Raw genomic sequence first — 22,504 nt, 5'->3', positions numbered from 1 at the left:
TCAAGCTTTATATTTATTCCCTCAACCAGTATCATTAAAAGTGGTTATCTGATCATCTATCTCATTATTTTTGCAGGGCCATTTGAGTAACATGGCTTCTCCATTTCCCACTTTACAGCATTAACTGTGAGAAAGTGCTTTGAGACATCCTGAAGCCATGAAAAACACTATTTAACATCAGATTTCCTTTTCTTTCTCTGTCAATTGTACCAATCACTGGAATGGGTTTGAAAACAACCTGGACATGAGTCCAGCTCCATTTATTTCTCATCTTCATTATTCTTACCTCTATCTTCATGGAACAGTGCAATCTACATCAGTAGATTTTGGAATATCAGCATCCTGGGAGTTATCATTGATTAGAAACTAAACTGCAGCAGCCTTACAAATATTTTGGCTACAAAAACAGTTCAGAGGCAGGGAATTCTATAACAATTAATTCACCTCCTTTTTCCTCAATGCATGTTCACCAAACTGTGATGAAATACTTGAGTATTACAGCCTGCTTGATAGGGACCAGAAAGAGCACATTCAACATTCACTCTGTTTACTACTGATGCAAAGTGGCAGCTGTGTGTACCTTTAAGAATGCAGCACAGCAACTTGCCAATGGTCCTTAGACAGCACCTTCCAGTTCCATGACCTATATTACCTCGAAGGACAAGGGCAGAAAATGCATAGAAACACTGTCACCTGCAAGTTCCCCTCCAAGCCATACACCATACTGACTTGGATCTGTATCACCATTCTTTCATAATCATTAGGTCAAAATCCTGGATCTTTTTTACTAACTGCATCTACACCAAATGGACTGCAGCAGTTCAAGAAGGCAGCTCACCACTACCTTCTGCAGTGTAGTTAGGGGTACACCAATAAATGCTGGCCCTGCCAGCAATGTCCATGTCTCACGAATGAATGTAAAAAATAATTAACTGCCACAAACATGTAGCTAAGGAGTGGAATATTCTTCTTGTAAGTGTTAATCTGTCTTTAATCTTTTGCCACATTCATCTGCTTTCTCCTATTATTCCTCAAGAGTCAATAGTGGCACAAACCTGCTTGCTGACCACTGGTGAATCTTTAACTACTTGCACTGTTAGTAAAAGTGACAATTTCCAAATGTTGTAACATGGCTCATCTCTGCCCCACTGCCACTGTTCTTCTGCTGCTGAAACTTGTGTCTATGCCCTTGTTTTCACCAGGCTTGAGGAAATGCCTTCCTGACCACTTCCAACATTCTACCCACTGTAAATTTGAGATCATCCAAAGATTTTCTTGTCCCAACTAGCCCAAATTCCATTCACCCATCACCCCTCTACTTGCGAAGAGACAAACAAAGACTGCAGATGCTGGAATCCAAGGTAGACAAACAGGAGGCTGGAAGAACACAGCAAGCCAGGCAGCATCTGGAGGAGGAGAAGTAAACATTTTGCGTATTACCCTTCTTCAGGACTAGATGTGGGGGTAGGGAGAGCTGAAGATAAAGAGACAGTTGGGGGAGAGGGTATTGGAATGATGGAGTTAACTCCCAAGCATCCCGGATGTCCTCCTATTTCAAACAGTGCTCCACTACGCCTCCTCCATCCCCCACTCCAGGGCTCTAAAACACCCCCACCCCCCACAAACATAAAGATAGGGTCCCCCTTGTCCACACTTTCTACCCCACCATCCTCCATATCCAACGTATCATCCTTAAACACTTCCGCCAACTCCAATTAGACCCCACCACCCAGAACATCTTCCACTCCCCACCCATGTCTGCCTTCTGCAAGGACCATTCCCTTCACGACTCCTTTGTTTGCGCCGCACTCACCACCAACCACTCCAACACCCCGCCCCCCCCAACCTCCTGGTACCTTCCACTGCAACCGTTAAAGATGCAACACCTGCCGACACACCACCTCCCTCACCTCAGTCCAGGGCCCTAAACAGTCCTCCCAGGTGAAACAGAGTTTCACCTGCATCTCCTCCAACCTAGTCTACTAGGTGACCATTTTGCCGAGTACCTTTACCTGGCCCGAAATGGCCAGCCTAACCTTCTGGTCACTGCCCATTTCAACTCCTCCCCCAACTCCCCCTCCAACAAATGGGGGGCTGGAAGAACACAACTGGCCAGGCAGCATCTGGACGAAAGGAGAAGTCAACGTTTCGGGTATTACCCATCATCAGGACTGGATGTGCGGGTACAGGGAGCTGCAGATAAAGAGGCGGGGTAGTGGAATAGTGGTGATAGATGGGCATCAGTAGTAGGTACAACCGGGTTGGTCGATGGGAGGAATGAATCCGGTTGGTAGCTGGAAGCGAGGGTCAGTAGGTGGAATGGAAGGGGGGAGTTGGGGCTGGAAAGGGAGCCAGAGAATGGGTGGGAAGGTTATTTGAAATTGGAGAACTCAATAGTACCCCTTTATTTCAGGAATGTACGCTTAACTGACAACCCATGAAACTGACAGGAGTTGTATGTTGTGCCATGGAGGATGTTATTGAGGTCAAGTCTGGGAACAGAAGCAAAAAACATTCCTAATAGCTTTACATTGTCTTTGTTGGTCCTCCAAATGCATTTAGCAACTGTTATTGTATTTTTGAAATACAATGACACTATGGTATGAGAAGGATAAGTGGTATGGACCAGAATCATAAATATCTAATACTTTAATTGTTATGGGAATAAAAGAAGGTGGTGGAGGGGGGGAAGAGAAAAACCGTTGGTTGTGACGTTGTCATTACTGGCCTGTTTGGGATGTGCCATGCTAATAACCAGTAGCAGTAACAGTTAGTATTAAAGAGTGCCAAAAGTATGATGTCATTTAGTTTGATTTTTTTCTTTTCTACATCCCTTTCCTATGGTTGTAATATGCAGATGTATATCACAGATATGCCTGTGAAAAGTGCTTTTTCTTGCAGACACTCCAATTCCAAAACTAACCACAGCTGCTGTGATTGTAAAGATGAAGTGATCCCACCCCAGTCATTGGTCAGTTCATTCCTTCTCACATCGGGAGGACATGCCATGCAGGTAGCTTGCAGGGTTGCCTTAATTAGAGCACGCTGGTGATGCTGCTCAAGAATGTTATTTCTGTAAGAATATGTATCTGCATGGACAGCGCAGACATGAGTAACCCACTAACCTGCCAACAGGGATTGTGGTTACAGCTAATCGTGAGTAAGCTGTGACATTGGGTGAGGAAGGAAGTGCCAGTTAACCGCTGCGTTTGCACAATGTGCTGCAGTAACATCTGCCATCATCAGCTAGGTGAGAATGGCAGGTCGACAGCTTATCATAGTGAAATGTAGCCTTCCTGTTTTGCTCAATGTGGTTCCATAGCCTGAAACAGTTGACCAATATGGCTGAGTTTTCAGTGTTCTAAACACAGTTCAACCAACCTGCAGTTTTTAAAAAGAACTATTTTCCAATCAACCTATTCAGAGATGTCATGACATACCTCTGAAGCAAGTGGGACTTGAACCCAGGTCCGCTGGTAGGTCCCCAGAGGAAGGAATACTACCACCCTGCAGTTCTTTAACAGAATTGTTTACTGGTAAATGATGAATAAAGGGAATTAAAAAGCAGGGGCAGGAAGACAGGATTGACAACCTGGTGGTGAACTGCCACAGGGAGGAATTCATTAACTGATTGGTTAATGGCCAACATAGGACAAACTTGGGATTAGAAAGATAGTAAAAATTGTACAGAATTATACTCCTGGCGTTGAGATGTTCTAGTCAGCAAAGCACAGTAGATATGTGGGCAAGAAACACCCATAATATTTTGTCCATTCATCTTAAAGGAATCTTAAATTTCAAAAAAATAAAGCTAATGAATTATTTTTCAAAGAAGCAAGAGTTAATAACTTGAAAAGACTAAAGGCTCAGTTAACTCTAGCTATGCCAGTAGAATTTCCACCAACTGGTTGCAATCCGAGAAAAAAACCAGCACCTAACTTGCTTGTAGAATTTCGGTACGTGGATGACAATGTTACCTCTGCTCTCTTGGAAGAGAATCTTCAAGCCTCACTTAATGCCTTTGGGAAGTACACTGAAGAATTGGTCTCAGTCTCAACCACAAGTAGATCAAGTCCTGTACCAACCCATAACAGGTCAAGCTCTGATCCATCACTCCATTAAGATTAATGGAGAAATCCTTCCAAACATGGAACATTTCTCCTACTCATGGAGTCACCTCTCATCTCAGGCTGACATCGATGCAGAGATTCAATGCCACATCTAATCTGCGAGTAGTGCCTTTGGGTATTTAAGAATGAGAGCCCTTGTGCCTGTGCCTGTGACATCTGTGCCAGTACCAAGATCCTTATGTACAAGGCAGTCATTCTTCCAATTCTTCGATATGGCTTTGAAACTTGGATTACATATGGACACCCTCTCAAAGCCCTTGAGAAGTTCCATCAATACTGGTTGAGATGGTTTCAGATGCATGGATTGAGATGCATCAGCTGGGAGGACAGGGATTCTAACATCAGTAACCTTGAAGCAACCAATTGCACCAGCATTGATGTCATGATGATCTGAAACCAACTCAGTTGGGCCAGCCAAATGCTTAGGATGCCTGAGTTTTGACTTCTTTTCGAAGATCAAAGAAGGCAGTTGAATAAGAGGAGGACAAAGGAAGATTTTTTCAAAGGCTCCCCGAAAATTTCCCTCAAGAAATACAACATAGAATACAATGCCTGGGAGACCCTTGCACAAGAAGAAACTGACCTAGAAGAACCGGAGAAATGAATGCCAGGAAACTCAAGGTTAAGGACCAATTCCGACTCCTGGAAACACCTGTCATATGTGTGTTTGGAGATGCGGCTCTAGGATTGGGCTCATCAATCATGCAAGGACTCACAGAACCCATGAGCATTGACACAGAATTTCCTAGTTGGAGAATCATACTTGTTAGTGAGTGATTGCCACCGATGACCAGTGGAATTAAATAAGTACTGCTTGTTTACATTACTCCTTTATGTTTGGATCATTTCTTAGGCTGTCAGGTATTTTTCTGGCCACTGAAATGCAGTTTTAACCGTGAAGGAAATGGAAGGAATAAGTTATAACTTGAATAGTAAGGTAGCAGAATGGATCACTCACCTCCAATTTTCAGATCAATTGATTCCAATGAGCTTCAGAATTAGGTGGGTTTTATAATAGTTGGTTGGTCTGCTCCAAACTATAAAGATGAAATTGACGCTCAAATTATTAATATTACCACAGACCCCACATAGAAGAAGATGTGGGATTAAGAAGGGAAAGTTCACTATTCAAAACTTGCCATGTCTGGAATGCAGTCTTGTTTTATGATCTTCATTAATCTATTTGCTGAGGGGTTTGGCAACAATGTGTAGGTTTGTAGACAGAAGAACATTGCCATAAAAGGTCTCCAGTTTGACGGTGCATTTAAAATGCTGGATCAAACTAATCCATTCCCATGATAACTTGGCTACTGCCAAAGATCCAATGTTACAATAATAGATAGTTGTCATCACAATGGCAAGGAATAATATCAAGAGTCAAAGCCTGAGATGTTGAATGTGAGAAATGCTTCTTCACCCAAGGTACATTCAACAGAAAGCCTGAGAAGTCTAACCACAAGGAGTGTAACATCAATAATTTTTTTTTGCCTGAGGAAAGTGAATTATCTTTCCAAATTTAAGAGGAGCTTTTATGAACTAAACTCCCCTGAAAGATATTATTTTCTATTAATATTTTCTCTGTGGCTTGGTTCCCATAATGATTCAGATGCTTTGTGTTCTGCCCAATATGGAATTGAGCCATGTGCATTTGTAAGAATCCAGGTTTAATCTCTAATTGGAATCATGGAACATTGCAGGTTAGAACTGGGCCTTATAGCCCACCAAATGTGAACTTTTTTTTTTACTCTAATAACACGCATAATTATTGACCCCTGCATTCTTCCATACCCTTTGGTTCCCTTTTCATGTAATTCTTATAGCTAATACATGACAGAAAATTCCAATTTTTAATCATCCTCTTTGTAAAAGTAAATTTTCAAGCCTTTTTCAAGGTTTCTATGTGGTGTTGAGGTTTCAGCCAAAAGAATCACATTGGACACCAAAATTGGGCTCAAAGGGGTTTGGGTGAAAAAACATCAGCCAAGTTTCCAACCCGCTAGATATCCAATCACTCTGTGTTAGCTTGATGTAGCTTCATGTGCACTAACAGAATTGTCTAGAAAGTATGCATCAAGTTTAGATGATGACAGGATCAGATCCAGTTGTTTTGGCTGTCATGTTGAATAGAGGCCAACTCTTATTGTCAATTGAAATGAGGTGGGAGTAAAGAGACTTAGAACATAGAACATTACGGCACAGAAACAGGTCCTTCAACTCACCATGTCTGTGCCGAACATATTGCCATTCTAAACTAATTCCATCTGCCTGCACGTGGTCTGTATCCCTTTATTTCCTGCCTGTTCATGTGTCTGTTTCAATGCCTCTTAAATGTTGCTATCATATCTACTTCTCCCACCTCCCTGGCAGTGCATTCCAGGTCTGTGCAAAAAAAAAGCTTGTGTCTCACGTCTCCTTTAAACTTATCTCCTCTCATGTTGAAACTGTGTCCCCTAGTGTTTAACATTTCCACCTTGGAAAAAAGACTCCAACAATCCACCCTATCCATAATTTTATACACTTCTATCAGGTCGCCCCTGAGCCTCTGACGCTGTACTGAAAACAATCCAAGTTTATTCAAACTTTTCTTATAGCTAATACATTCCAATTCAGGCAACATTGTGGTAAATCTCTTTTGCACCCTGTCCAAAGCCTCCACATCCTTCCTGTTGTGTGGCAACCAGAACTGCACATAGTACTCCAATTAAAATGTTATGCAGCTGCAACATAATTTGCCAACATCCATACTGAGTGCCCTGACTGATGAAGGCAAGCATGCTGTACACCTTCTTTACCACCTTATCCACTTGTATTACCACTTTCAGGGAACTATGGACTGGCACCCCAAGATCTCTCTGCATATCCATTCTTCTAAGGGTGGGTCATCTGGGTGAGCTACTGGGGACAGAATAGCAAAATTGCATTTTGCTTAATCAGCCTACTCAGTGTCTAAAACTCACTTGTTCCTTGTCTTTGATCTGAGCCTTTATTCTTAAGAATATACAACATGGAATGAGTGTGTTGCTTCCTTTTGTACTGGTGCTAGTATCTGACATTGGTTGTAGCCTGGTAGATAAACAAAATAGCACAATTGCACTTGGGATACACCCAGATCCTACACAATCTCATTTGGCATTTAAACAGCTAATGTTTCAGTGCCAGCCGTCCAGACCTCATCTAAAGTAATGCCAGGAGAAAGCTCAAAAAGAAGGGTTAGCCTTTAAAGAGAACTTATTGATATCTCTGAGACATTCCACAAGATACTCACATGAATAATGAGAGGTATTTTTGGTAGTGAAGACTGTAGCTCAAGAATCATCCTTTTGAATAGGGGGACAAAAATTAATTTTAACACCTCACCCAAAATATAAGAGGTAAGAGATAAGGCACAAGTATTTTGTATTTGTGTTTGCAGTAGAATGCACAAAAACATCTCAAGAATAGTTTAATAAAAATTAAGAGGTGAGTGGATACTTAAAATAATTCTGATCATCGGTCAAACATATGAGAAAACTAATGAGGCTCCCCCAGACTTGATGCCTCTATCTCCAAATCATAAACAAAGTGATTCTGGAAATGGCAGATGTATCAGTTGTACAGATGTATCAGTTGTAATCTTCCAAAGTCACCCATGTTTTGCAAAGATCTTCATGGATTGGAGAACTTCAAACGTGAGAGCTCTCTTCAAGAAAGGAGACAACTGGAAAGCAAGAAACCATAGGTCAGTTCACCAAATATCAGTCATTGGGTAAATGCTAGAATCCTGTATTAAAGGTTGTAGCAGGGCATTTTTAAAAATAAAGTCACAATATAATCAAGAAAAGTCAACAACGTTTTGTGAAAAGGTAATAATATTTGACAAATAAGTACCTCAATGCCAACTGTGGATCATAGAATCAGAATGAAATGGAAGAGGATGGGGTGGGGCTCCATCTTATTGGTCAGTTTTCTCCCTTCCTCTTTTTCAAAGTGTTGATTTACACTTGAGTACAGTTGCGTGTTAGCTGGCCACTTTCCTGTTCTACTTGCTTAAACAGCTGTAGTTCAGGCATGACCCTACAAAGTAAATGTCAGGCAGTGCAGTCCTAGACCCATTCCTGTCCATACTTGACATTCATAATTGGTAGGGATTTTTGGAAAATTAAATTCTGAAAGAGGATTGTTTTTTTGTCTTTCTCCGTAGGTAGTTGTCATTTGCCTTTTTCACGGTCCTAGCTGGTATTGGTAAATCAGTGAAGATCAAAGCTGAGACCTCCTTCTCAATATGGGCTGGCATGGGGAAGTGCTTTTAATAGTTCTCTTTCTGGGGGTTCAGTCAATTTAATTACACAGTAATTATAACACAGAAGCAGGCCATTCAGTCCATTAGACCTTTTTTACTGTTTATGTTCCACATCAGCATTCCTCCTCCCGAAACCGCTCCTTTACCTAACTCTACTGGATAACCTTCAAATTTGTTTTTCTTAATCGTTTGTCTAGCTTCCATTTAACTGCGTTTATGCTGTTCCCCTCATTCAATCCTTGTCTTAGTGAGCTTCACATTCTAAATAGTTACTGGGTTAAGAGATCTCTCATCAATTCACGACTGGACTTAATTGTGATTATTTTACATTTATGTCCCCATCCCAGGTTTGAACTCTTTCATAAGAGGAAACATGAACTCTGCATCCACCCCATCAAACCCATCATAATGTTCAGGACCTCTATGGGTCACTTCTTAGCCTTGTCTTTAGCTTGGTCAAGATTTCCAAATGGTTTTGATAATACCTTTTTGTTCTTTATTCCAATGGCTGTTTATTATTTTTATGGCGTAGAAATGAGAACTGTATACAATGCTCCAACGAGGACATGTTCATTCCTATATTGCAGGTTTCCAAATTTTAATTCCTGTAATTATAAAGTGGGCGTACTTGTGACAAATTCTAAATAAACTGTTATTACACATTCGAACTTTAAGAACAGAGTTCCTGTACGTTGGTGAAAATACTAAATAAGCTCATATTTCAAAGGTCGAGTTGGTTACAACAAATCGCATGGAAACAATTTTGAAAATAATGCAAAAGCGATTTGAATCCGAATGCAAGAAAGAAATATAACTTCAGTTGGGCAATAGAGAAATGCAATTAAGTTTCCATTTTCAGCAAAAATTATTGCAGGGTGTGTTCCAACTGAGCTGAAATTAGTCATTATCAGACACCTCACATTTGATGCTGTTCTTGGCATGTCAATGACAATTTTGAGCAATGAGTAATTGAATTGAAACAAGTCCGTTCTATACTTGAGTTTGTACTTGAACTGTGCCAAACATGGGCCTTAAACTATTGGAACCAAGATGTCACAGGTTTAATTTTAAACCCTGGGCCCAGCAATATAATTTTCTCCCTCCTTTTCCAATTCTTTCTAGTACAGTACTGTCACTTTTCAGAATGCAATCCATAGAAACTAGCAATCCCCAATTCCAAATAGATTTCTTCATGCAGAGTCATGGATAGTCAGTGTTAGTAGCTTTTAGCATTGTTGAGACTGATCCATATGTCACCGAATATCTATTTCCCTAAGCATGTGCAAGCCTCTCACAGATTGCTCTCAGAGTGCCAATGTCAAGTTGGATGCTGCTCTCACCAAGGTGTAGATCTTGACTTTGTATAAAACGTAAAACAGGCGATGGTGAACCAGTATCGTTCTGCATCTTGCCCAATGTTTATTTCCTTGGACTTCAATGTTGGAAATTCAGAAAATCTGACACTAGCAATTTCTAATTAAACCATGGCCAGCTGCGTTTTTGGGACCTTGGAAAACCTGGCAGCTCAAGGGAGGCAAGAGCCGATTTGGGAAGATAGTAAATGCTTTCACAGCACCCTCACATGTCAGGAGGACTACAGTGCTTCTCCATTGGACCCATTCCCAAGCTTCTAACCCATCAGGCTGCATCCCTCCCCACAAATAGAGATCAGAGATTGGTTTGCTCCATAATCCTCCATGCTTGACGGCTTTTTACAAAAAGACTGGTTTCTTTGCAGAGAACCTGTCAAGGCCCAAAGACAAATATTGTGGAGATAAAAATATGCAGCCTGGGGTCGGGTGGACTTCCTCTTTTCCTGTCTGTGACTATGTCCCACCTGTGTAGCCTATCCAGTTCATGTACTCTATAAACAGTTTTAGTTGTGGATTGGACCATGATCATTCGCAATGGACATCAATTAGAACCATGAATTCAAGTTGATTTTTTTATGTTTTGTGCAGTGTGTCTAGCAGAGCAGTCATTGTGGAGAAGCACTTTTAGTTATTAATATTTGCATTGAAGTGCTGGTGTCTGATATCCAGTTCAACAAAAATAAATAAGGCTCAAAGCTGTACATTTTGCACTCATCGGGACAATTCACAAGAATACCCAATTTCAGGGGAAAACCAAGTTGTTTTGCATGAAAGGAAAGTAGTAACTGGTTTGCAAGTGGATTTTTATTCTTAGGGGCATTGTTGTGGAAAATAGACAAGATTGTGATGACTGACATTTTATTTACCTGCCGGGTTTATTGCTCACTTTGAGAATTGTCCTGATGTGTGCAAGGTAAAAAGCTTGGGCAAAATGTGTCTTTTATCAGAAATGCACTCCGTTCTGTAATACCAAACGCCTGTAAAAATAAATAAATTGAACTAAAAATTGAATTCAATAATGAATTAATGTGTTCTTGTGGTGTAGTGATAGTGTCTCTACCTTTGAGCCAGGAGGCCTGGCTTCAAGTCCCAGCTACTTCAGAGGTGTGTAACAGCATTTCTGAACAGGCTGATTTAAAAAGAAAGAAAAGAATGAACTACTAAAATCTGGAAAACCATGGTGTCCATGCTTGTGGCACTAATATTGTATCTGTGCAGGTGTTGAATGAACCTGAGTAGCGTTAAACCATGCAGAGCTGGAAGGTTAGCTTCACCCAATGATACACCTGGAAAGTAGTCAACATTCTTTGACAGTGGGAAAAAGTGTTTTTGGTCCTCAAAGGAAGTAAAGAAAACTGTCAACAATTCTACATGCTCAAAATGATTATTTGCAATTGATTTACTTTGTTTGTGTGTTGGGGGCTGGGGTGTAATATGTGTGGTATGTGAGGGAAGGATTTGGTTTCATCACGATCAGTATTCACTACAGAATAAATGTTACAAATGTGCAGTACTTAACATTGATGCACTTAGAGATTGCCTGGGCAGGTCCAGTCTGCGGTTCAAGGAAAGTCTAACCATTGTTCCCAAACTGTTCACCTGCCAGCTAGTCAGTTTTTTTAGTTAAGAATTTATTGAAAAACCCATCAGTGATTGTGTTGCTACTGTCAGTCAGAATTCCTTTTGGAGTCTTGTTTGTTTTATTTTGAATGCTGATTTGTTTTTGGCTGTTTTGAAAAGAAAAGACGTTCCCTTTTCAAGCAACATCAAGCATTTTGTACCTTGGAGTGCAAGTTAGATGCAGGATAAAGTTACCTCTTCTTCTTGAATAAACTTTAGCTCCAAGTACATCAAAGCATTTGAGACAACAAGGTGCAGGGCTGGATGAACACAGCAGGCCAAGCAGCATCATAGGAGCAGAGAGGCTGACGTTTCGGGCCTAGACCCTTCATCAGAAAAGGGGGAGGGGAAGGGGGTTCTGAAATAAATAGGGAGAGAGTGGGAGGCGGATAGAAGAGGGATAGAGGAGAGGATAGGTGGAGAGGAAACAAACAGATCGAAGAGGCGGGGATGGAGCCAGTAAAGGTGAGTGTAGGTGGGGAGTTAGGGAGGGGATAGGTCAGTCCAGGGAGGACGGACAGGTCAAGGGGGCGGGATGAGGTTAGTCGGTAGGTGATGGGGTGCGGCTTGAGGTGGGAGGAGGGGATAGGTGAGAGGAAGAACAGGTTAGGGAGGCGGGGACGAGCTGGACTGGTTTTGGGATGCGGTAGGGGGAGGGGAGATTTTGAAGCTTGTGAAATCCACATTGATACCATTGGGCTGCAGGATTCCCAAGCGGAATATGAGTTGCTGTTCCTGCAACCTTCGGGTGGCATCGTTGTGGCACTGCAGGAGGGCCAGGATGGACATGTCGTCTGAGGAATGGGAGGGGGAGTTGAAATGGTTCGCGACTGGGAGGTGCAGTTGTTTATTGCGAACCGATGCGACTGGGAGGTGCAGTTGTTTATTGCGAACCGACGCGACTGGGAGGTGCAGTTGTTTATTGCGAACCGACGTGACTGGGAGGTGCAGTTGTTTATTGCGAACCACATCAAAGCATTTATTTTGCATTAGTTTGAGCATTTCCATTTACAATCACCATATTTGCTCTTGAAGGAGATTGCTAATTTAGTGTCGTTTTTTGCTATGTTCATGCCCCCTTGGAGGTTGGCACATGAGCTTGCAAAGACACTCCATAGAAGGAAAGCCATCCTAGTTACTCAAAGGCTAACTCTATAGTGTAATGTTGATGGAGTGCTGCATTGTCAGAAATGCTGTCTTTCAGCTGATACCTTAACCTGAGGCCCCACCTGTCTGATTGGATGGATATAAAAGATTAAATTGCATGATTTGAAAACATGTGGGAAATATCCTGGATGATATTTATCTTTCAATCAAAACAACAAAAACAAACATTGAGTTCAACAACTTCAGAGTAGGAATGCTATCCTACATTCAGATAACATCCCCTACCCTCCCAACCTGCACTAATATCATGTAACAGGGGTTAGCTTTAATCAAAACTGACCTGTTTTCTCTTCTTCTCTATCTACTAGTGAATCTCCTATTAACATCTATGCTGTATCTATATCTTTACTATCCCTTTGCCTTTTGCTCTGGGCATCCTCACCATCTCTTCCTCTTGCTCCTCCTCCTCCCTTTCTCAACAACATACAATACAATGCCACACAGCACAGGAACAGGCCCTTCAGACCACCAAGTCTGCACTGATTCCTAATCCTTATTTAGTCGCACTACTATTACCCCTATACAGTTTCTATCTCTCTGTTGGCCTCACGTTCATGTGTCTATCAAGATGTGCCTTAAACTTTGTTAACATGTCTGCTTGCACCACCACCACTGGCAGTACATTCCAGACACCCACCACCCTCTTTGTGAAAATTTTTCCCTGCACTTCTCCCCTAAAATTTCCCTCTCACCTTCAACCTGTGCCCTCTTATAGTTGACCTTTCCACCCTAGGAAAAAGCCTCTGACCATCCACCCTATCTTTGTCTCATAATTTTGTAGACCCCTCAGCCTCAGGCTCCGTCTTTCCAGTGAAAACAATTTGGGTTTATCCAACTTCTCCTCGTAACTAAAACCCTCTAGATCAGGCAACATCCTGGTACACCTTCTCTGCACCCTTTTCAAAGCATCCACGTCCTTCTGGTGGTGTGGTGACCAGAACTGCACACAATATTCCAAATGTGGCCTAATTAACGTTTTAATACTGCTGTAACGTAACTTGCTAGTTTTTATATTCAATTCCCCAGCCGATGAAGGAAAGCCTGCTGTACGCTTTCTTAACTACCTCATCCACCTGTGTTGCTACTCACATGGATCTGTGGACCTGTACGTTCAGATTCCTCTGTATGTCAATGCTCCTAAGGGTTCTGCCATTTTTTGTGTTAATGGGATCTTCCAAAATGCATCACCTCGCATTTGTCTGGATTAAACTCCACCTACCATGTCTCTGCCCAAATCTGCAGTCTATTATATCCCACTGTCTCCTTTGACAATCTTCCTCACTATCTTCAACTCCTCCAATTTTGGTGTCGTCCACAAACTTACTAATTAGACCACAAAACATCCAGATCATGACAAATTGACAGGATAGCATTGAATGGTCTGTATTGGCACGACAATGTCATTTGTCATTTCAGTCCATTTTCCCTCTGATGTCCATTTTAATGGGGATGGATGTTCCTGCACCATTGCTACTGTCTGAGATACAACAAAGAAGAACAAAGAACAATACAGCACAGGACCAGGCCCTTCGGCCCTCCAAGCCTGCGCTGACACATTTTGCCCTTCCATACTAAAACTGTCTTCACTTACCGGATCCGTATCCCTCTTTTCCCTTCGTATTCATGTTGTCGTCCAGGTGTTCCTTGAATGTTGCTATTGCGTCTGCTTCCACCATCTCCTCTGGCAACACGTTCCAGGCACTCATCACCCTTTGTATGAAAAACGTGTCTCCCACATCTTGTTTAAACTCACCCCCCTCACACCTTGACCCTGTGTCCCCTATAATTGACACCTCCACCCTGGGAAAAACCTCATACTTTCCACTCCAGCCATAATCTTATAAACTTCTATCAGGACACCCTTTGACCTCCTGAAATCCAATGAAAACAACACCAGTCTATTCAACCTTTCTTCATAACTATAATCCCCCATACCAGGCAACATCCTGGTAACTGTTCTCTGTACCCTCCCCAAAGCATTCACATCCTTCTGGTAGTGTGGTGACCAGAACTTTGCACATTATTCCAAGTGTGGCCTAACTAAAGTTCTATAAAGCTGCAGCATAACTTGTCCATCCACATACTCAATGCAAAAACAGAAGTTACTGAAAAAGCTCAGCAGGTCTGGCAGCATCTGTGAATGAAAAATCAGAGGTAACGTTTTGGGTCCGGTGGCCCTTCCTCAGGGCTGACCGAAAGCATTAACTCTGATTCTTTTCTTCACAGATGCTGCTAAACCTGCTGAGCTTTTCCAGCATCTTCTGTTTCTTTTTCTGATTTACAGCATCCGCAGTTCTTTCAGTTCTTATACTCAGTGCCCCTTCCAATGAAGGCAAGCATGCCATAAGCCTTTTAATACCTTATCTACCTGCGCTGCCACCTTTAGTGATCTGTGGACCTGCACATCCAGATCCCTCTGCATATCAATACTCCTAAGGGTTCTGCCATGCACTGTATAATTTCCACCTGTACTTGACCTTCCAAAATGCATCACCTCACATTTGTCCAGATTAAATTCCATCTGACACTTTTCTGCCCGTACCTCCAACTGATCTATATCCTGCTGTATCATCTGACAATCCTCCTCATTATCCGCAATTCCAACAGTCTTTGTATCAGCCACAAACTTACTAATTAGATCAGCTATGTTTTCCTTCAGATTGTTTCTGTAGATCATGAACAGCAGAGGTCCCAGCACTGATCCCTGTGGAACACCAATAGTCACAGCCCTCCATTCCGAAAAGCATCAAGCCATCGCTACTTTCTGTTTCCTATGACCAAGCCAGCTATCTCAGCAGAGTGAACTCTAATTTAGGACTAAGATAACAAGGTGTGGAGCTGGATGAACACAGCAGGACAGGCAGCATCAGAGGAGCAGGAAAGCTTTTTCTGAAGAAGGGTCCAGACCCGAAACGTCAGCTTTCCTGCTTCTCTGATGCTGCTTGGCCGGCTGTGTTCATCCAGCTCCACAGCTTATTATCTCAGTCTCCAGCATCGGCAGTTCCTACTATCTCTAATTTAGGACTGTTCCGGATAGTTTAAATTATACAGGAGGTAAGATGTGAATCCTTGCTCCGCAGGTTAGTGTACCCAATTCGTGGTGTTCTCACTCTCTAAACGAATCACCATGAAAATCATGAGTTCTGTCTTGCTGTATGACTTCAGTCTATTAGCTAAGTGTTCCCCAGAGCATTAGCCTGAGGCTCTGGATACTAGTCCAGTTACTTTACCATTATGCAATTATCTCCTTTGGCCATCCCCTAATATTCAGCCTTGAAGTTACCTTACCATGGTTTATAGGCCAGTATCTCTTATGAGTTTCATTTAGCCGTTCAATGAACCTTCCCAAATTGAATTGCATGCTTTCATGTTCATTGCTTGTGAAATGATGTTCCAAAGAAGCAAGCATTGAACAGGCCCAGTTGCCTTAGGCTACAGCACTGACTTCTTAAGCAGATGTTTGAGCGTTTTGGTCCGGAGGCTGCCTGCCACTCCCAATCTGCCTGTTTCCAATTGGAACAAGTTTCTACAGTTCTACGCATGGCTACTATTAAGTAGAGCAAAGGTTTTCCTGTAATTTTAGCACACCTTCACTGATTAAACTCATAAATGCACCAAAATGAAATGTGTGCCTGACAAAGAGGACAGTTGTAAGGTTCTTGTGTCTTTTGCTAATCTCGACTCTTAAAACAAACATTTTAATCATGTGAAATGGCTTATTTCTGAATTATAGTGCTCACCATTTGATAAATTTGATAGATGGCAATAAATATGGAATTATAAACTCTACATTGAGCTAGTGTGCGTTTTGCAACTTTTTTACATGGAGGGTGGTGTGCGTATGCAATGAGCTGCCAGAGGAAGGGTAAAATTACAACATTGAAAAGACGTTTGGACAGGTACGTGAATAGGAAAGGTTTAGAGGGATATGGACCAAATGCAGACAAATGGGACTTGTTTAATTTTGGATGCCTGGTCAGCATGGACGAGTTGGACCAAAGGGTCTGTTTCTATGCTGTATGACTATGACTCTATGACATGAGCCACCTGACCTAATTCCACCATCTGCTTGCTTCTTGTAGTCCTTAATATCATATATTGGCTGTAAAACATCTCAGTACAACTGTCTTGAGATCATGATTGGTATCATTTAAATACAATTTCATTGTCTTTCCTTCCTTGAAACTAAAGCTGTTCTGTATGAATAAGAAAGGTTTGCCTGACCAAAGGTTCCTTAGGTACATAGATATTTGACTTTGCAGGGGATCAGAGTGAAATCTTGTAAGAAACTTAACAATCCAATTAGAAAAGCAGAATATCCTGGCTGATAGAAATCTGAAATAGAAGTAGAAAATTCCAGAAACATGCAGCAGGTCATGGCAGCTACCTGCACACCCTGCTCAAAACCTCTGTGATTTCTAACTTGTCTCAGTTCTGATGAGAGGTCACAGATCTGAAACCTTAACTCTTGTTTCAAGCTGTATAGATGCTGCCATACCAGCTGAATATTTGAAGCATTTGATAATACTATACCTTAATTATCATGTCCCAAAGCAATTCATATGAATTACTTTGAAGTGTATTTAATCTTGCTGTGTGGGTGAACAGGGTGTACAAAGTTCCAAACCAGAGAGATAAATGTGCAGAGTTGGTGGTGTGTTGGTGCAGGTGGGAAGGCTGTCTGGGATATCAGTGGAACATCCTAGTGTTCTTTGGATACCAGCACGGTGTTCTTCGTATCAAAAGCACTGGGCACCTTACTTCCAAAGGACAACACTTCTGTTCAATGCAGTATTGGACATACAAATCCCACCTATCCTCTCCTCCCACCTCAAGCCCCACCCCCATCTCCTATCTACAAACCTCATCCCGCCCCCTTGACTTATCCGTCCTCCCTGGACTGACCTATCCCCTCCCTAACTCCCCACCTACACTGAACCTTTACTGGCTCCATCCCCGCCTCTTTGACCTGTCTGTCTCCTCTCCACCTATCTTCTCCTCTGTCCATCTTCTATCCGCCTCCCCCTCTCTCCCTATTTATTTCAGAACCCCCTTCCCCTCCCCCATTTCTGAAGAAGGGTCTAGGCCCGAAACGTCAGCCTTCTGCTCCTCTGATGCTGCTTGGCCTGCTGTGTTCATCCAGCTGTACACCTTGTTATCGTAGGATATGTGCTGATATCCTGGAGCAGTGCCTTAAACAATCGAAATCAGAGCTGTCCCAGGCTGACATAGCAATGACTCGCACTTAAACACAATACCACTAATGTGATGATATGTTCCAGGTTACTTTACAAAGTGCACAAGAATTTGGAAGGAGGATTACAAAAATACACAAAGATGCAGTTGAAGAGGACCATCAGAGAGTGGTCACTTCAGATCGGTGATAGGCAGGCAAGGAGGAGTGTAGAGATCGAAAGGAAAAGAGACAGTAGGTCCAGGAAAGCCAGGACTCCTTGGAGCTGTCGAACAGGTGTGAAATTTTAGATGCCTATTTAGTAAGCAACACGACTGAGTTCATAGTTCCTGAGGCTACTCTGGGAAAAGAGAGATAGGCTGGTAGGCAGATACGAAAGGTGGTAGTAGTGGGTGACTTAGTAGTTTAAGGGATATATAGTCTAGTTTACAGCCAAGATTGTGAGCCCTGTATAGTTCGTTGCCGCCCAGCTATGGGGTTTTGAGACATAACTAAAAGGCTGGATAAACTTCTGGAAAGGGAGGGTGAACAACAAATGGTTGTGGTTTATGTGGAACCAACGACATAAGGAAGGACAGCTTGAAGGACATCCATGATCAGTTTCAGGAGTTAGGGAGCAGGCTGAAATGCATGACCTCCAGGGTATGATCTCAGAAATACTACCTGTGCCACAAGTTTCACCAGTTAGGCAAAATTCAAGGAGGTAACTACATAGATGAGGGATGGTCCCCCAAATATTGTGCTGATGTGTTGAATTAAAACTATGAATTGTAATTCATAATGGAGCATGGATCCACGGTGATCTGACTCACTAGAAAACCTGTTACCCAAGAAGGCACAGATATTTTCTTTTCTTAATGCATTCATGAATTTATTATTGTAACCCCACATGACCTGGGAGTTTTGTGAATTGTGTAAGGTATGTAAATTATCAGCAACTCACCAAGCCATTTTGACAGCACCTTCGAAAATGGTCACCTCAGCCAATAAGAGAGTGAGGGCAGCATGGTTCACCACCACCTGCAAATTCCCCTCCAAGCCACTCAGTGTCTTGTCTTGGAAATAGGTCACCATTCCATCAGTGTCGCTGGTTAGAATCCTGGAGCTCCTTCCCTAAGAGCATTGTACCTACAGCATATGGAGTGCAGTGTTTCAAGAGGGCAGCTCACCACCACCTTCTTAAGGGCAAGTAGGAACAAGCAATAAATGCAAGCCCAACAAATGAGGCCCACATTCCAAGAACAAAATTTAAAAAAAACCTTGTAATGGTCAAATGTGAAAACCATCTACCTGGCACTTAAAAGACTTGTGAATCGATTTGTATCTGTCCTGCTGTTCTTGAAGACACTCAGTATCTCAGATAGCGAAGGCTCCTACACAGCAGTGGTGCCAGCATTGCTATCGTTCTCAGGGAATCTCCAATACTGACTGGGCATTGTCTGAAGTTCTGTGCTTGGGTCCTGCTCAAATTGTTTGGCTGAGATTGTGTTTATTCTATTCAGATCATGACTTCCAAGACTTACTGAACAATGTGTGAATTCACGGAGGAAGTGTTTGTTGTTCCAAGGTTGACATTTTTTCTCTTTATTTTTTAATTCATGAGAATTTACTGGCTGCTCCTGAAAGTTCTTTACAGGGAACAACATTTATTCTACATTCTGGATCAGGTTTGTCACCAAGGTTCCTTCGGGAAAGTGAGATAGCGTCTTGAGCTGGTGAGTGCTATTAAACTGTGGGTCTCTACCCTGCCCAAGTTTCTTGCTCTCCAGTTTCTTAGCTTTCAGGTTGTAAGTCAGCTGCAACTTTCTCCCAATGTCTCTCTGATGCAGCTGTTATAGAGTCATACAGCACGGAAACAGACCCTTTGGCCTAACTCGTCTATGCTGACCAGATTTCCTAAACTGAATTAGTCCCATTTGCCTGTGTTTGGTTCATATCCCTCTCAACCTTTTCCTATTATGTACCTGTCCAAATGTCTTCTAAATGTTGTAATTGTACCCGCCTCTGCCAGTTCCTTCAGCAGCTTGTTCCATACATGCACCACCCTCTCTGTGAAAAAGTTGCCCCTCAGGTCCCTTTTAAATCTTTCCCCTCTTACCTTAAACCTATGCCCTCTAGCTTTAATAACTGCACAAATTAATCCATTTGCTTGGATTTGGCTTCTCTGCGGCTCATTCTGCTGGAGTACTGGAAATTAATGCCTTGAGTTTTTACATTTTCAACATCTGCTATTCTGTAGCCATTTTTTTGAAAGTGAAGTCTTGCATTAATACAACACTTCATACATCTCTCAGGGGGAAAGCATTTGTGTAACACCTATCGCAATCTCAGGAAACCTGAAAACATTTCCATACCCAGTGTATTTTCAGTGTTTTAACTGTGGCAATCTGGGATAAGTAGCAACTCAGCTAGCTTCCACAAACAAGATTATGATAAATGACCATGATAAAGGATTAATTACAATCAAGTATGTGCTACAGAATTGTGCCATGCTATCTTTTATATCTATCTGGAAGGGAAGGCAGGGCCAAAAATTAACATTTCATCTGAAACATGGTTGGCCCTCAATATTGCATTGCAGTCTAGATTTTGTGCTCAAATGTCTGGGAGGGGTGTTGAACTCACAAACTTCTGACTTGGAGGTGTAGTTGCGACTAATCAAAGACGTTCGACACCATAAAGATCCTTAATGCAATGTAATTCCCGGTCTAGTCATGCAAATAAACATCTTTTTGGGCTTGGAAGGGAGCTCTGGTCCATTTGAGCTGAACTATACATGCTGACTAAAGAGATCAGATATCTTTATTTATATCAACTTATGCATGTCTACTTCCATCTTTGCAAATCAAAAAATAGATGGTGCTATGCCAGTAACTTTCCAAAACAGTTTGTCATCATTCTATAAACTGAACATTGATTCCATCAGCCATTTAACAAATTACAAACATTAAGTAAGCTTCATTAATTTTTCAGTACGCAATATATTTCCAGTCTGTGTAATCTGGTACAGACAGACCCTTTTTGTCTCTCAAATCCCTCTGTACAAAAGGGTGAAGACAGCAGGCTTTAGAAGCCAATGGCTGTTACCCTGAATTTGGTTCACTTCCTGCTTGCCAGTTTCAGAATGTCATTACCAGACAGATTCCCAAATTAGCCACTAGGCTGGGATTTGCAGGAACTCTTTGTCTGGAACTGTCTGTGGTATGAGGGGAAGAATTTTCTTGTCACACAGTGTGTTCATCAGGGACTGATGGGTGTTTAGAAGGAAGCATTTCTAGTCTAGCTCACAAATGCTGGCTTCTGATGATCAGCGATGTGAACACGCTGATCTAATACCCTTTCATTATAGTCCTACATCTGCAGTCTGTGCCAAGAATGCAAAAATAACACGCTGCCAGTGCCACGCTATGTTTTTTTTTATTCATTTATGGGATGTGAGTGTCATTGGCAAGGCCAGCAGTTATTGCCCACTCCAACTTGACATTGACAAGGTGGTGGTGAGCCTCCTTCTTGAACTACTGCAGTCTGTGCGGTGTAGGAACACCCACAGTCCTGTGAGAGAGGGAGTTCCAGGTTTTTGACCTGGCAACAGTGAAGGAATATTGATATTTTTCCAAGCCAGGATGGTGCGTGGAATGGAGGGGTAACTTGTCGGCACTGGTTTTCGCAGTATCTGCTGACTTTCTCCTTATTGATGTCATGTTAATTTTGTGGAATGCATCCTGTATATGGTGCACACTGCTGCTGCTGTGAGTCAATGATGGAGGAAGTGGATACTGACATGATAGATGGGGTGCAGATCATGTATCTGTTTTTCCTGGAGTAGAGAGAAGACTAACTGAGTAAACATTTGTTTCCTTTTTGGGGCCCATATCTTGAGGTGTATCTCATGTTTGGGTGTTATTGTTGGAGAAGGCCATCGAGTTACAATCATAAAATAATGCAGCATATCAGGAGGCTGTTCAACCCATCATGCTCTTTGGAGACGCTATCCCATAAGTCTCAGGCCCCTCCTCTATCCTTTTTAAAGTATATCTCTACGTCCATTTTTGAAAATTACCTATTACTGATCCTGCACTACTTTTACAGCCAATGGATTCCAAATCATGACCATTGCTCACTGAGTTTTTAAAAAGAAGTGGATACAGTTGTGAACAATGAAAGAAGAATCAATTTCGATGTCTGAGTGTTATAGGGATACAATGATATACTCTGTCTTTAAAAATCGTAATACCACCCAGCTATGTGTAGTATCTGGAATCAATAATTCATTTGTAATACTGAAAAGTAAATACTGGATATTTCACTTTCAATTTTATTATTTAGTAGCTCCCTTTTGAAGGCCTAGTGCAGTATGAGGCTAATAGATTTGAGAAAACCTCATATTCACTTTGTGCTTTCTGCTAAATTAGTTGATCTCAGTTGGGGTGGTCATTGGCATGGGGATATCTTTAGGCCAGTAAAGAACAAAGCAGCCAGGATTCCTATTTCTGTACTGTTGGTACATGTGTTGAAGAATGTCAGATGAGACCAGTCTCAGCTGTGATGTTCCTCATGTTTGAAGACTGTTGCCATTTGGCTTTCATTTGAAGAATAGTTGCTTGAGTGAAATTCTTGAGAGTTGCTGATGCTGATAGAGCTGTAAGCCAGTTCGAATCCATGGTTTTATCCGAGGAATTATCTGGTGAGGGGGTGAGTATTCCCCCTCACTTTGCTCTTTGTCTGCTGCAGTTGTGCAGGG

The 22,504-nt window shown here is 42.0% G+C and overlaps 1 protein-coding gene across 5 annotated transcripts in view; it reads left to right on the top strand.

Moving 5' to 3' along the window:
* col4a6 (collagen, type IV, alpha 6) overlaps positions 1-22,504 on the top strand; it is a 380,416-nt gene that overhangs the window by 169,138 nt on the left and 188,774 nt on the right. Inside the window, exon 1 of one of the 5 annotated variants that reach the window (XM_048605113.1) lies at positions 19,440-19,478. The exons of the other annotated variants lie outside the window; for them this stretch is intronic. The gene's annotated coding sequence lies outside the window, so the exon portion shown is untranslated. Of the gene's footprint in view, positions 1-19,439; positions 19,479-22,504 lie in introns of those variants that run through there. 5 annotated transcript variants of the gene reach the window in all.

Source organism: Rhincodon typus, chromosome 14, assembly GCF_021869965.1.
Source record: "Rhincodon typus isolate 14 chromosome 14, sRhiTyp1.1, whole genome shotgun sequence".
NCBI classification, from domain to species: Eukaryota; Metazoa; Chordata; class Chondrichthyes; order Orectolobiformes; family Rhincodontidae; genus Rhincodon; species Rhincodon typus.
This window is presented reverse-complemented; position numbering and strand designations above follow the sequence as displayed.